This window comes from Solanum tuberosum, unplaced genomic scaffold (genome assembly GCF_000226075.1).
Source record: "Solanum tuberosum cultivar DM 1-3 516 R44 unplaced genomic scaffold, SolTub_3.0 scf00327, whole genome shotgun sequence".
In the NCBI taxonomy this organism is placed as follows: Eukaryota; Viridiplantae; Streptophyta; class Magnoliopsida; order Solanales; family Solanaceae; genus Solanum; species Solanum tuberosum.
The window spans coordinates 332,050-337,386 of record NW_006239249.1 but is presented as its reverse complement, the minus strand read 5'-3'; positions in this window follow the sequence as shown (position 1 = coordinate 337,386).

Genomic DNA, 5,337 nt, shown 5'->3' with positions numbered 1-5,337 from the left:
TGAATTTTGGCATTCTTATGCCACATTGTGTCTGGAGAGGGAATTAAAGTTGATACTCAGAAAATAGAGGTAGTGTAGAATTGGCCTAGACCCACATCTCTAACTGACATGAGGAGTTTGTTGGGTTTGGTTGGCTATTATAGAAGGTTCGTAGAAGGGTTCTCGTCTATTTAGTCCCCTTTAACCAAGTTAACTCAGAAAGTAGTTAAATTTCAATAGTCTGAAGCTTTTGATAAAAGATTTCGGGAATTGAAAAATAGGTTGACTATTGCCCTAGTATTGACCTTACCAGAAGGCACACAAGGCTTTGTTGTTTATTGTGATGCATCTAGAGTTGGTTTGGGTTGTGTGTTGATGCAGAATGACAAGGCTATAACTTATGCCTCCAGACAGTTGAAAGTTCATGAGAAGAATTACCCAACCCATGATCTACAGTTGGCAGTGTAGTATTTGCTTTGAAAATATGGGGCATTATCTTTATGGTGTTCTTGTGGATGTGTTTACCGATCACAAGAGTTTTCAGTATGTGTTTACTTAGAAAGAGATTAATCTCAGACAAATGAGGTGGTTAGAATTACTCAAGGATTATGACATGAGTATTCTTTATCACCCATGTAAGGCAAATGTTGTTGTTGATGCCTTGAGCAGGTTGTCAATGGGTAGTACCACCCATTTTGAGGAAGATAAGAAAGAACTAGAAAAAGATGTGCACAAACTTGCACGATTTGGAGTTCAACTAATGGATTCCACAGAAGGAGGAGTAGCTGTGATGAATGGGGCTGAATCATCTTTAGTGTCTGAAGTTAAAGAGAAGCAAGACAAAAATCCTATTTTGCTTGAATTGAAGGGAAATGTTCATAAGCAAAAAGTAGTGGCTTCTGAACAAGAGGAAGATGGTGTATTGAGGTATCAATGTAGGTTGCGGGTACCAAAGATGGATGAACTCCAAGAGAGAATAATGGAGGAAGCTCATAGCTCCAGATATGCTATTCATTCGGGTTCCTTAAAGATGTATCGTGACTTGAGAGAGGTTTATTAGAGGAGTAGTATGAAGAAGGGCAATGCAGAATTTGTTGCTAAGTGTCCGAATTGCCAACAAGTTAAAGTAGAGCATCATAGGCCCGATGGTATGGCTCAGAATATAGAACTTTCGGTATGGAAGTGGGAGATGATCAATCTGGGCTTCATTACCGGTTTTCGAAGGTCTCGCAGGCAGCATGATTCTATTTGGGTGATTGTTGATCAAATGACCAAATCAGCCCACTTTTTGCTGGTAAAGACTACCCATACAACTGAGGATTATGCTAAGTTGTATATTCAATAGGTAGTTAGACTTCATGTGGTGCCAATTTTGATTATTTCAGACAGAGGTGCACAATTTATTGCACAGTTCCAGAAATCTTTTCAAAAAGGCTTGGGTTCAAACGTGAACTTAAGTATTGTTTTTCATCCTCAAACAGATGGTCAAGCAGAACGCACTATTCAGAATTTAGAAGATATGTTGAGGGCATGCGTGATTGATTTCAAAGGGAATTGAGATGATCACCTACCTCTCATTGAGTTCACTTACAACAATAGTTACCACTCTAGCATCCAGATGGCTCCTTATGAAGCTCTTTATGGGAGAAGATGCAGATCTTCAATTGAATGGTTTGAAGTTGGTGAAGCTGGATTGATAGGACCAGATTTAGTTCATCAAGCTATGGATAAAGTGAGAGTCATCTAAGAGAGGTTGAAAACAATACAAAGTCGTCAAAAATCCTATACTGATGTTAGAAGAAGGAAGTTAGAGTTTGAAGTAGATGATTGGGTATACTTGAAAGTTTCACCCATGAAGAGTGTTATGAGATTTGGTAAGAAGATGAAGCTTAGTCCCTGGTATATTGGCCCTTACAGAATATCCAAAAGGGTTGGTAATGTAGCTTATGAGTTAGAGCTACCCTAAGAGTTAGCAGTAGTTCATCCGGTATTTCACGTCTCCATGTTGAAAAAGTGCATGGGAGATCCTTCACTTATCATACCTACTGAAGATATTGGTATTAAGGACAGCTTGCCTTATGAGGAGATCCCTGCCCAATTTCTAGACCGCCAAGTTCGCAAGTTGAGAACAAAGGAGGTAGTAGCATCAATCAAAGTTCCGTGGAGAAATTAGTTTGTTAAGGAAGCCACTTGGGATGTTGAGGAGGATATGAAGAAGACATATCCACATCTCTTTGAAACCGGAGAAATTCCATACCAATGTTAGATGTAACACCCTTAACCTATTAAGAGTAATCTCATTCAAAAATTAATTTTCCCAAGGGGGAGATATTGTAACATCTCTCTATATGAAAGAACTAGAAAGAGCTAGAATTAGAAAGAGTCATTTTTGGAAAGAATAAAAATCTGGAAATTTGACAAAATTAAGTTAAGTTTGAGTTTTGGTTCAACTTCAAAAGACAATAACTACTAGCTCAGGATGAGTTAGGTGTGCTTCCAGTTACTTTAGGAAAGATCTTGGAATTATCTTTCCAGCGCCGGCAATTTTTGTCAATTCCAAGTTCGTGTGAGTGAGATATGCCCATTCGAAGTTGGGATGTCTAGATAAGGAAAGTCAAAACTGGATTTTGGAAGAGTATTTTGTCCTTTTCCTTACCCAATTAATTAATTTCATTTTTAGTAAGTTATTTGGGGTCTAAACTGAGTTATTTCAGTTTACACAATTACGAAATACGCTAGGGCTTTGAGAGAAGAGAAAAGAGGATACAAGTTAAGGCGTTCTTGGAGATTTCTTGTGGAATTGAAGTCATTTCGACAAGGGTTGATCCCTAAAGAGGTATGTGAGACTTTCATAGTGTTGGGTTCGTTCGCCCATGCGCAAATCATGTTTGTTTCAGCGAAATTCATTTCTAGAAAGTTGAAAGTATGGTGTTCTTGAATTATGTTCTTGAAGTTTGCTTTAGTTCTTGAGATTTGATGGGATTGTGGAGTTCTTGATGGAATCTTGTCTATTTAAGAGTAGTTTTGAGTTAGATTCTTGTGTATATATACTGGGTAATTGAATCTAAAGAGGGATTGGGAAAAAGAATCGAATTTAGGCGAATTTGGGTGAGAAAACGAAGAAGGAAAAAGTCGAGCAGGTTTTGGCACACAAGTCTGCGTCGCAGACTTGCTCCCCCAGTGCACAAAAATTGCCTCCGTGTCGCGGAGAGGACGCGAACTCCTCTGTTTCAAAATTTATTTCACGATCAAATATTTAAATGCATCTCTGTGTCGTGGAGTTGCTTCCAGACATTGATTTCTTGATCGTTTCTCATGTTTAACTATCTAAAAGCACTCTTAAACATCATGAAATCTTTCCTATCACAAATTACAATCCTTGAATTCATAAATTCAAATTCAAGGAAAGTTAAGAGCCAAGTCTAGAGAGTTCTTAGAGTCATTTCAAAAGTCTTTCGCAAACGTTTTGACTTTGTTTTAAGACTTGAGTTTTGAGTTAAGTAAAAACAACAAATGAAGTTCATTTCTTAAGAGTATATGGGAATTAAGTATTCCCAAAGAGTAAATGTTTTCACATTTAAACAAGAGATGAAACATCGATTTCCAAGAGAAATTTTAAGCTATGTTTTGAGTAATTATCTCAAACCAAAGAAAGAGTATTGTTTTAAAAAAAATATATAAGCTAAGTATATTTTGGGAGTAGTATTGAGCACCGATATGAAAATGCGAGTTCATAGTAACTCAAGTCTCCATAAATCATGTAGCTATCATGGCTAGTAAATAATTATACTTTTTAGATGAATCCTTAGTGCTTTTAAGCATAGACTAGTGGATCCACTTAGTTAAGGCGTTCTATATGATGCCAAAGTATAGGATAGTTCTGGCAGCGTGGGAAAGACATTGTATCACCACTTAGGCTCATAGTTGTAGTTGTCAGCTAGAGAAACTCACACAATAATTATATTATTTTATTATATGAGTAAATTGAGTTGTGATTGCATTTCTTTAACAAATTGAATTGCTACCTACTGTTTTAAATGCTTTGTATAACTGCACTATTATTGTTGTTTACTTTGCATTTGAGTAAGTCATTCATGAGTTGAGTAAAGCCAAGGTAAATGTTTATTTCATATTCCTTTCAAGCTTATGTTATGTTCAGTATTCCCTTCACATACTCGTACATTCAATGTATTGATGCCATTTGGCCTACATCTTTTAATGATGCAGACACAGGTAACCAGGATCAGCATCCAGCGCGTCGTTGATCCAGTTGAGCCCAAAGTCAGTTGGTGAGCCTCCCTGCTTTCCGGAGGACTCCTTTTACATTGCCTTCTAGTAGTTCAGTTGTTAGAATGATCGGGATCAGGGGTGTTGTCCCGACATCCCTCTTTATTTTTAGAGGCTTCATAGACGAGTAGTTATAGTTCTTTAGTCTTGTATTTCAGATGTTTTTCTATGAGACTTGAGTAGCCATTTTGGCAAGTTTGAATGTTTTCCTTCAAGACATTCTAAGTTTAATTCATAAGTTCTTTTTTAGACTATTTATTATGTTTAAGCCTTCCGATGAGTAAGTAAGCCAGATGAAGGGTTCTCTTGGGGTCAGCAATGGTTCTCGAGTGCCAGTCCCGCCCAGGATGCAGGCTCGGGGAGTGGAAAAATCATTTCACACAAAACTTGTTTCTTGATTTACTTTTTTCATTAGTATCTCCTCCCTTTTATTAGATTGTCACCTATTTTATTATATCTTCTTCCTAGATTAGAAAATATTATATTTATTTTTAATCCATCATAGTTTTCATATGTTTTTTCATCTATTGCGTATTCTTCCTTATTCATTTATAGATTGTGTTGAAGTTTATATTCTAAACTTTCTATTTGTATTTCTAGATATAAAATAGTTTTCCTCTGTGCTATTATAGATTTTTTACAAATTCCTACGAATATGTTATTATTAAGTCTATTGCGGAACTGGTAGTTGAGGAATTCATGGAAGTGGTAGTGTGGTAGGTGGTAGTGTGGTTGGTGAGTAATTTATTTTAAAGATTTTATTATAATATTCTTTTGTTAAGTGTCTTAATCTTGATATCTCTTTAATATTATTTTTTGGAGGTGCAGAATTCATGGTAAAATGTAATAATATTTATTGTAATATTCTTCCGATAGTTGTTTCAATCTGAATATTTCTTTAATATTATTTATGATATATTCTAGATATAACATATCTTGGGTTCTTTGGTACATATATAAATTTTCCTCCATTAATTGTTCTAATAGTTTTATATCTTCCATAGATTCTATCCAATATTGTAAATATTCGTAGTTCATTTTAATCTGAATTTATTTCTAAATCATACCATT